We start from the raw sequence: 12,095 nt of genomic DNA, 5'->3' as shown, positions 1-12,095 counted from the left end.
GATACGAGTAGTTTACTAAGAAGCAATTATTTTTATTTTTATGAATTTTCAGTGCCAAAGTTTCTAAATTTCCCTCTACAAAAGCAGGGTTCATTATCTAATTTCATTGAATGATGTGTTGTTATTTTTTTAATGGTTGTCTATGTGGAAAAACACATAGACTGAATGTGTATCAAATTCAACTCCTAATATTTTACCATAACAAATTCAAAATAATCGCATAAAATTTGATACCCATCAAAGTGTTACAATTAAAAAAAGATAGAGAGTGTAATACTCCGTAATAATCAAAGTTTTACATGTACTATAATGAAATGCACAAGAAAGTAAAGGACTAAAGGTAATAAATTACAATGGTAATTATTGTATATCGAACCAATGTTAGTCTGTCCTCACTCTTCTGTCGTAGTACACTGTACACTTTCTATTTTAAGCTTAAAACTCTAAAACCCTTCACCATTTTTTGGAATTCTTTGTGTTGTTCTCAATTTCTCATTATCCCTTCAATTTTAGTTTCGTCTTTATAATTTCTTTAAAAAAAATATATATATATTGAGTAAACATTTTTGAACAAAATGTCTGTCCACACTGATCGATCCCATAGTCGGGCCTTTTCCGGGGGCCCGAATCTTTCACCACCGGAGGATCACGCCGGAGGTGCTAGTGGAATTCTGTGTTATTTTTGTTTTACAGTCTTCAACATTTTTTTGTGTTTTTTTGAAAGGGTTCATCTTTAATATTTTGATATACTCCTACTACCTCCGTTACATATTAGTTGCAACTTTTGTCATTTAGGGGTGCTACACATTAGTTGCAACTTTCCATTTTTTTCCTTTTGTAGTAAGTTTTTTTCAATGAAAGTACAACAATACCCTTACTAAAGAGTTCATAAACACAATTAGCTACCTAAATCAGATTTCATTATATTCCTAATCTAACTTATTTAACATAATAATATCACCCAATTAATTCAACCATCATCAAAAATCATCATCTCCCACGAAAAATCAGACCCATCTTTGCCGTCGCCGTCTCTAGATCAACCACCTTCAACGTCGTCGTTTCCAAAACAACCACTACCTTCAACGTCGTTGATGCTCATCACCACCATCAAAGTCGCCTCCTTCCTCCTCTTGTGTTCCTTTTTCTCTCTTCTTTTTTTTTAGGAAAAAAAAATTCGTTTAGATCTGAAGGTTTAAGGGGTGGGTGGGCTAGTTTGGGGTGGCTCGAGGCGGTTTCTGGGCGAATTAGGGTGAGTGAGGGTGGTTTTGGGGGAAGTTTATAATATGGGATGGTTGTTTTTGGGTACTTTTTTTTTTTTTTTTTTAATGAATTATGATATTAAGTAATGTATATAACTCTATGTGTAAGAAATAAATGTTAGAATTTGTGGGTTAGTCAGAGATTAAGAGGGAGCCCCACTTGATCTTTGTATTTAACAAAAAAATTTTATCTACTGGCGTTTTCGTAAATAAATCAACAAAATATCACAGTCAGCATGACATTTTCGTAAATAAGTCAACATTTGTGAGACCCATATTTTAATAAATGACGTTGACTTGTTTATGAAAATGCCATGCTGACGGGATGTTTTGTTAATTTATTATCGAAAATGTCATTGGATAAACAATTTTTGTTTATCATGAAGATAAAAGTGTCAAGGTTGTTTTTATAATAGTTTGTGAAGACATAATGTTTTTTTTTTTTTTTTTTTTTTTTTTTTTTTTTTTTTTATTGCAATATTTATAGGTTACCCTAATATGGGTTATGAAAGTTTGTAAAGAATTAGTAGCTTAATTATCTTGTTCATTGGCTTACAGCTCGTTAATTTCTTAATGGTGGGTGAATGAATGTAATTTAATTGTTCCATTGGCTTAAAGCTAGTTAATTTGCTAATTTGCCTATGTTGTTATTTGCTAATTGCAATTCTACTAAAGGCGTGTACCAGTTCAAATACCAACAGAACATGGATTGGCTGAAGATGCTATCGATTAGTCGTTGCGAAAGCACTCCAATTAGCACTAAGAAAAGGCAGAAATTAAAGGGTAACAATTTTTATCAACTAGTGCTTTTATATTATGATGAGTTTAAGCTTTGAAAATTAGTTTTAATATTGTATTTCTTGCATGTTGTAGAGTTGTTTTGTGTTTAATCTTGTGTTTACTGTTTAGAGTCTTGAAGATTGTTTATTTTCCTTGTGTTCGGTAAATGGTGAAACTTTGTTACTTTTTGTGAATGTTGCTGCTTGGAAATTGGCAAAGATGAGGGTGAATCCATGCATCGAGATGATGCAGCCACCAAGTCGTCGATCAAACGTGGTGGCAGCTGCTCACATGGTACTGGTAAATGGCAGAAAATAAGAGGTATCATCCCTTACCTTACTAACCTTGTGTTCTAGTTTTAATGATACATCACTTGATTTACCACAGGGTCCACATTATGTTTTCTTGTATGGCACTAGGAACATTGAGTTATCTTTCTCCCAACATAAATTAAAGTTTTGAAATTATAATAATTTGGAAATATGTTTGTAAAGCTGAGGTGAAGAAGGTTATTTGAGATTGGAATTGAACACAAGGAGGCCGGTATCTCTTAAACTGAGATATCCTCGTCTTAATCTAGTCTTCTTTTGAGTTTTGATACTCACTTACAAAACATTATGCACATTATATATACTACGGATATTTTTTTGGTTAAAAGTCTTGAAACTCGTATATCCTCTCTATTATGAAGGATGACTAGAAAGTCTCATTTCCACACAGAAAAATTTGTGCTTTTGAACTGTTTGTACTCCCTCCGTTTCATAATGTTAGTCCCGAATGGAATCAATCATATAAAATAAGAAAACAAATATATTTGGAATCTAACATTAAAGTACAACAGATTTCATAATTAGTTTACCTTATTTAATTTTTTTGATTTTTCATTAGGAAAGCACAAGTCATAATTGTATAATTTAAGGTAAAAATTTCCTTACTTAGAGTCATGTCATCAATCCACAATCAGTTAATTCCAAAAAAAATCAAGTTATAAATGAAATATATTCAATATGGGTAGATCTTTTTGAAACGCAATATGGGACTAACATTAGAAATGGAGAGAGTATTAGATAAACATTTTTTTTCCCCTGTATGTTGGGTTAAGGATTTAAGGCTGCCAAGTTTTACCTATATTAGCTGACTTGTTTAATATGCCATTTAATTTATTAAACAGTATTCACTATATTAAAAACTAGCAACTTGTTTCTATATATTGAGGACTTTGAGGTGATGCAGTAATTTATTGTGTAATTTTGCAGCTCAATTGGATATGTCTCTCCACACAGGGGAAACGTCTACTAGACCAATCATACGGGGTGAGGGACTTCAAAATGATCTGCTTAATGTTTTGTCTGACACTATAATTATCAAGTTCAATAGTAAAAAAATTTACTTTATTATGCATGAAGTTATTATCAATACCTGTCTCTTTTTCCACAGCATTGTCACAGAAGCAGGAGCTGAAGTCTCAGGATAGTGCCAAAATCTTCATCTTAGATGATAGCAGTTTCATGGGAGGTTCTTGCATAAAGATAATATCCGAAGATGAAACATTGAATGTTGATATCATTGAAATTGAATCCTCAGCTGAAAATTCTGGCCTTCATTCGAACTTCAATGAGCTAATGAATATAATAGTGACTTCATCGGTAGAGCCATAGTAAAAGGTATGCCATTCTTTAGTAACATCAAAAACCTTATGTTATCATGTTAATTTAAAACTCCTGTTTTTATTCTACTGATAAATTGGACAAAAGATATAGAGTTAAAAACTTGGGAAATTGTACCCTTAAAGTTTTGAAAATTGCACCGTGTATCCTTGAAAACTTTCAAATGCACCATTTACCCTTGGGGTTTGTAAAAAAATGCATCACATACCCTGATTGTCTTACAAATGCACATATCATTGACTTATCAAATTATAATTATGCCCACACACTGACTCATTTTTAGTACTTTATATTTATATTTATAGCTCTTAAATTGAGTACTTTATATTTATGGAGTAAAACTGCCTAAAAGCATAAATTACATCAAAATTTGAAATCCATCGATCATTCTAAATCCTAAACTTTAAAGTGTTAGAATTTGATTTATCAATTAAGTTTGCTTGATAATTAAATAGTTTAGCATTATACTAGCATTACACTGGAACAATTTAATAGAATTTGATGCTTATAGCCTATATAGGGTCTCAATTTAACAAAATTATCATGTTAGCCGACCCCACTTTTGGGATTAAGGCTTTGATTGATTGATTGATTGATCATTTGTTATATGAGTCTAGGGGTACTTGGTGCAAGTTCTTACAAACCTCAGGGGTACACTGTGCCTTTGAAAGTTTTCAGGGGTTAACGGTGCATTTTTTAAAATCTTGAGGCTGCACGGAACAATTTCCCTAAAAACATTTAGTGGACGAGAGGAATAGAGAAAAGATGGCCTGTTGATACAAAATTTCTGGTAAATGGTCAGTATAGTGAAGGGTCTGAAGACTATTGTTTATCTCCATTGGCAACAACGTTTTTCTTGTTGCATTACTTGCATAGCAGCATATCTTTTGTCATTAGTCCCCCTTTTCCCCCAACCCCAAATCAACATTGTAAGCAACCGGCTAATGCAGCACACCATCAACATTACCCAATTCCTTTGAGCAGGCTGTTGCATACAGCATGTTAAACCTTAAAGGAGGTTTGGATATACGAAATCTTACCTTGATAAATAGGGAGGCCAAGGCCGTCAGGGACTCGGGGTTGGCTCATGAGTATGGCCAATCAACATTACTAAAGCCTTTTTTCTAGGCCCCTATAGAATTTCTTAGTTTTATTTTGTAGGATATTTTTAACAGATTTCCAAGATATGTCAATTTTCTTTGATCTTGACTACAAATTAATAATTTTGAATAGCCCTTAGAAGTTTGCATTAGACTTTCGAATTGCAATGCAACTACCACCTCTTACTTCATGATTAAAGATAAGCACATGTAGTTCATTACCCATTTGATTTAATCCACTGTGATGCCAAGTCAATGATTATTACTTTAACTTTCATGCAAATCTCAAGTAATAAGATATTTTTGTTGAAGACACTGATAATCATATTAATCACATATATTCTCTTGATATCAACCCTTGTTTCCCCCTCAATCAAGTGCAGCAGATAGTCTTATCACTGATTGATTTAAGTTTCAGCATCACAACTGATCTTAGCTTCAAAATTTTGCAGATGACATATCTGATACAAATGAAAATGACCACAGGCTTGGATCTCCTGAAATTGGCCTAAATGGAGAGCAACCAATGGAAGTGCAGCCTGGAAATGGTCAAAGTCAGCTGATTGTTTCTGAACATGAAAATATGTGTCCACAGCTACAAGGAAACAGGCTGACTGCCATGATAAGGGACTCGTCTCATATACTCCTGGTTACAACCAGTAAGCAAAGGAGTACCACCACCCCATCGTCTCCACCCCGTAGGAACTACGATTCATTTAGAATTGACCATACACTTGGATCTCCCAATGGATTTGGCTTAACCTTGAAAGGACAATCTACGGACCCACAGCCTGAAGAAGGTCAAAGTGAGTCCATTGCTTCACAACACGAAAATGAACGTCCAGGACAAGGACATCGGACTCAGACTCATTTCAATAAAAGTAACCATGGATTTGGATCTTTAAACAAAATTTGCTCAACCTTTGGGGTCCATCAAACTAACCGGAAACTTGAAGGTGTTGAAAGTCAGTCCATTGCTTCACAACATGAAAATGACTTGTCTAAAAGTAACCGGATCAACTGCCAGTTCAATGGACTCATCTCATATCATGCAAGCTATATTCAACAAGTATGGAGATATCACTAAAGCGTGTACATTGCAATCAAAACTTTTCAAGACCCTCTGTTTAGAGGGTATCTGTGAGGTTGTACAGAAGCTCCACGACACCCATCTTGCTGATATGAAATCTGATGATGTTAAGGGATTCTACTCCATCCTAAAAGACGCCAAGAGTCTGAATTTTGATGTCAAATGGCTGCATCAGAGACTCGATGAGATTGTGAAAGCGATGACATCTAAGGATGAGCTCAAGAAACTCGAGGATGAACTTAAAGAAAGTAAAGTGAAGGCAGAAGAGATTTCTAATGCTTTAGAGCTGAAAACAATCGAGCAGGCTAAACTTGAACATGATATTGAAAAGTTGGAAGAGCAGAATGTTATAGAAAACCTAAAGATCAAAGAGTTGAATGCACAAATCGACAACATCAAATCTACATGTCTAAGTTTCAAACAAGTGATGCCTGGATTGCTGTAGACTTTTTCTTGATGTATAGACATAGTAGCGGTTTGTTACTTGTACTAGGTTGTCCCCCTGAAAGCGGAAAGCCGGAAAGTACACTCTGGATATAGCTATATTATGCTTGACTGCTTGTAATGTTTATATCAGTTGCAAAGATTTGCTGCCTGTATAAGATGAGCACTGCACTTATATTCTCATTAACAGTTACAGTTTTGTGGTTAAGGCCTATTTAACTATTAATGAAATGTAACACTTAGGTTAGTTGCATACATTATTTGATCCAATTGTTTAAATTTCATAAAGCAATCCTTTCATGAGCATATATTAATATTTGTTAGCGTTTATTGGTTCAAGTACAAAATACAACTGGTTCTACAAAAAAACAAAAATTACAACATAGAGTATTTATGTTTAAGTGTACAACTACAGCTATTGTATGGCTAGTATAAGAAGGTTTGATCCATAGAGATCGCTTGCATCAAAATCGGACTCAAGCCAATATTATGAATAGAAAATTTCTCGTGATATGAATATGAACATAAAAATAAAATACAGTACATAAATACCTAACTTGCAACAAATGTAGGATTTCAGCACTTTGCTTGCCTGTATATAATAAGTACTCCAGTTGGATTTGTCTTAGGCAATACAAGACAAGGTTTAATAGATTCTGGCCCAATAACGAATGTCCACTTCAGTCCTCTCTCCAAAATTAAAAATATAAGTTCCTAGAGAACAAATTTTATACCTCGTATGTTATTTTAAGTGATCGTAGCTTTGATAAAGAAAACCCTAATTTGATTCAATTTTATATATATGTTAATTTAGATTTCATTTGTAGATGTCATTAATGAATTGATTTGTTTCAAATCAAAAAAAAAAAAAAAAAAAAAAAAAAAAAAAAAAAAAAAGTGATGCATTTTGATTAGTTTAATAACCAACGCGTAAATTTGATCAGCAATATGTTTAATTAGTAACTAGCATAGCATCCGTGCGATGCACGGCTTACAAATCTTATTACTTATATTCATTCCACAAAATTTTAAGATAAAACGACTTAATGAGTAATAATGAATTTACTTACATACATGTTTTAATCATGCATTTTTAACCTCTTAAAATAATGATATCTACTTAAAGACACCTTTTTTATTCTTAAATTGAATGTAAAGTTTTTAAATATAATTCAACTCAATCAATTAACTACCGATAATCAATCCCTACATTAAGTCATTTTTTTTTTCTCATTTCTACTTGACTCACTGGCCACCTCATTTTAAAAATGATTAAACTCTATCCACTAACTCAATATATACAACGTTTTTTCTGTGTGACTGGCACGGCTGACACACGCCAAAACACGAGTAACCCCTGACCGAGTAACCCCAAACTGACTGAGTGACCCTTAACCGATCGAATAACTAACCCTTGACCAAGGAACCCCTGATCGACTAAGTAACCCCTGACAAAGTAATCTCGGCCACACGGTGTAGCCAACCAGATATGAAACTTTGTGAACTCTATATATGCTTGGAAAAATAATTTCTATTAAAAACAACATGATCATTGTATTAATATTGTATTTCGTATATCACCAATAATGTCATATCTTTTTTCTCTATGGCCTCTAAAATACTTGAAATTTAACATGTAACTTCTAAAAATAAGAATTTTTATATTCACATATAGCATGAATATAGTCACATCTTTTTATGGACATCTGATATGTTTATCACAATTTTTTGTATGCGGCCTGCTGTACCGTGCAATAGGGGTTACTCGAATTACCCGGTCAGGGGTTATTCGAGTTGTCGAGGTTACTCAAGTAAGTCGGTCAGGGGTTACTCAAGTTACTCCTGACCGAGTAACTCCTCAAGTAACCCCTGACCGAGTAACCCCTTAAGTACGTAATCCATGACTAAACCCCTCAAGTAACCCCTGACTGAGTAACCTCTCAAGTTACCCCTAACTCCTTAAATAACCCTTAACCAAATTACTCAAGTATGTAACCCCTGACTGAACTCCTTAAATAATCCTGACCTAGTAACTCGAGTAACCCTTGACCGAGTAACTCGAGTAACTCATGACCGAGTAAGCCCTCGAGAAACCCCTGACCGAGTAACCCCTCAAGTAACCCTAGAACCGAGTGAACCCCTCGAGTAACTCCTGACCGAGTAGCTTGAGTAACCCCTAACTGAATAACTCGGGTAACCTCTAACAAAATAACTCGGGTAACCCCTGCCACACGGTGTGGTCTGCTGCACCAAAAAGTTGTTGTAGTTTTATTATGTATGTAAATAGTAGTTCTCATATTTTTATTTCCCTCGTGGAGAATAAAAAATATGAAATTATTTTGTCTCAGAATCAACCTCATCAACACACACATATTGCATCTTCCACATCCAAAAATTTGCACGTCTAAAAATCTGAAAAGCCACTGCTTAGTATAATTTTTTTTCTCAAAAATTGTAACCTTTAGCTATATATGACCTTAGAAGGATGCGTAGGCTTGCCTTAATTGTTTGATTAATTGTCTTTTTTTTTTATATATATAATTATTATTATTATTATTATTATTATTATTATATGTAATCATTTAATATTTTTATTGCACATACTAGTATATAATAGTGAAAAAAAATTATTATATGTACACAGATATAAGAGAAGTAAAAAAAATGCATATTACTCTTACATATCACTCATGACGACATATACAAAATATACAACGCATTTTCTATGCGACTGGCACACCATTTGGCCACTTATAAAAAGAAATAGTAACGCCTATGACACCGACAAGTTAACCCCTATTTTACTAACAGATTAGAGTAGCCCTTTATTATACTTATTGAGTAACTATTAAATAATTAACAAATAAAGTATCCCCTACAACACTCACAGTATAACCATTATAAAAGTTACTAATAAGTAAGCCCTATATTTTCCTAAAAAATAAAAAAAAAAGTAAGCCCTATATTAACATGTTTAATTAGTAATAAGTATAAATTATATGAAGTTGATAACTGAAAACTACGAAGTATGTGTTAAGACGATTTGAATAATTACTCTTGTAATTGTGTTTGATACGATAGAGCACAAACATAGGTGGAAGACATGTTTTTGTTTATCATAGTTGTTAATTGAACTTGAAATTTGAATAACCCTTTTATTACAACTTATCCAGACTTATTTTTCTTAACTTATTAATGTTTATCTTAACTTTATTTTTCAAAAATGAATGGAAATAAGGAGAATAAAAAGGGCCTAAGAAATAACCATGCGATGCAATGAAGGATTCTCTCCGTATTTTAAAGTGTCATGGTTTGAGTTTTGCATTATTCACGCACGCCATTTTGCTCCATTTGAGGTAGAGCTGTTCATGGACGGGACGGCCCACTAAGCCAGCCCAACCCGGCCCGCAAAAAGGGTGGGCTTGGACAACCTTTTTGAAAAAAATTGGATATTTGGGCGGGCTAGGCCCGGCCCATTAAAATAAATGGACGGATATGGACAAAAAAATATGTATTGCGGGCTAGCCTGCCCGACCCGTTTATTAATATAATAATAATATTTTAATAATTTTATTTAGTTAGTAATTATGACAAACTTTGTGTATTTTAGAAAATAAATACAAAGAGACTATATTGAACTATAAGTTTTTATGAGTTACAATTATTTATTTTAATTTTATATTTTATCATTAACACTTACTCCCTTCGTCCCCAATTGATAGTCCCTTATGGGCATTTTTCACGGGAATTAATAAACACAATAAGAATAGTAAAAATACATTGAAAAGATAAATTGACATTGGGTATACGAAAAAATAGAGAGAGAAAGTAATAAAAGTACATGGGAAAACAAAATTTATATGGGAAATTTAAATTTACACAAATATTGTTGCAAATTGGAGGGAATTTTGGTAAAAAATTAATATTAATGGTTGTTGGAAAAAGCAAATGGGGTGAACATTTTGGGACTAAAATTTTCTCATAAGGGAGAAAGTATTAAATAAGTGTTTTTTTTCATATATTTATAAAATATGTCATAATTTTAACCTTTTTGGTAATTTCTATTATCATTTGTGAACAAAAAATTTTAAGACAACTCTGCCAAAATAATTTTAACAAAGGTAAATAATAAAAAAAAAGATTAACTAGTATTATAAAAAATAAAAAATTAAGGCCCGTTAGCCCGTGGGCAAGCCCGACCCGTTTAATAAGCGGGTATGGACAAAGTAGGCATATTTAACATGCACCATGGTTCATGTTAAACTGTGTGCACCACCAGTAATAAGATGTCACGTATTTTACAATTTGTCATCACTACCAACATTATTATCTCTCGGTATTTTCTCTCTCCTCTCTTCTCCTCCCTCACACTTTCTTGATTTTTGATTTCTCTCTCCTCTATCTTCTTTCTTCTATTTTTCTCTTTCTTAAATTCATTCATTATTTTATTTTTGATTTAATTTCTTCATCACCATAGATTGAGATCTTTCATCTCCTCCTCTTACAATTCATAATTTCTAATTTCTCTCACCTCTATTTTTCTTTTTCTTAAATTCATTCATTGTTGTTGATTTAATTTCAAAATTCGTTTTCTTCAACCTTCAATTTGAAGCTTTGTTAATGGAGTTTTTGCAAAGAATTGAAGTTTCAAATGGCGGATTTGACGAGGAGAAGGTATTTAAGATGATGGAGATGATTATTTTCCAATGAGATTCCATTGTCTAAATCACTATGGCTAGGCTAGAGTTTCAAAATATGTACTTTTCATATTATTTTGATTTTTTTTTTTTTTTTGTTAGGGATATTTGTGTATTCTATTATCAACAGTTCTGTTTTTTGTTATCTTTTGGTATTTTGAACTTTTAAGTTTAAAATATGAACGTAGGATACGTTTCCTATAAATATATATTTTTACTGACATATATATTTGGATTTATGAACATCTTAATTATAATTTTGAACATGTGATGCATTTCATATGAACTTTTTTTTAGATCTATGTATTTTGTAATCATTTTTAAAAAAATTGGTGTTCTGTACTTTACAATGTATACATCTGAACATTTGATTCTTTGCATATGAAAATTTATTTTAAAACCTTTTATGTTTTGTAATTATGAACCTATTATGTCAGATATCAGAACATGTATATGTTTTTTTTATGAACAATTGAGTTAGATTGATTATTTAAAAGATATTCATATATTTAATGTTATTTAAGCTGCTGAAAGTGTGTTGAATTTGATTTTTGATTTTAATTGCTTTTTTTTTTTTTTTTTTTATGATTTTCAGTTTCATTTATGATTTTATTGTTGAATTGATGCTTTAATTTGTATTTTATGAATATAATTTGTTTATATCATGTCTTTGAACATTTTGTTCATATAATTCGAGTAACGCACTTTTCACTGTATTTATTATCAAAATTGTTATTAGCAATATCATATTATGAACACTGTTTCTATTTTTATGAACATTTAAGTTACTTTAATGAACCTTTCCGTTTTACATAATTATCTGAGTATGTATATATGCTTTTTAGAAAATAATTGTAAACGTGATGAATTTGATCACTTGTTGATTGAACTATTCATGAATTTTGTTTTATATGATTCTGAACATTCGGTTCATATGATTTCTGAACTTGATTCTGATATTTGATTATAATTGCTTATTTTTTCCCACATTTGAACTTTGTTGTTTTATTTTTGTACTCTAGTAATGGTTATTATGAACTGTGCTTGTTTACTGC

The sequence above is a fragment of the Chenopodium album genome, chromosome 11 (assembly GCF_948465745.1).
Source record: "Chenopodium album chromosome 11, dcCheAlbu1.1, whole genome shotgun sequence".
Lineage (NCBI taxonomy): Eukaryota > Viridiplantae > Streptophyta > Magnoliopsida > Caryophyllales > Amaranthaceae > Chenopodium > Chenopodium album.
The sequence above is the reverse complement of the archived record's forward strand: the minus strand, read 5'-3'. Positions refer to the sequence as shown.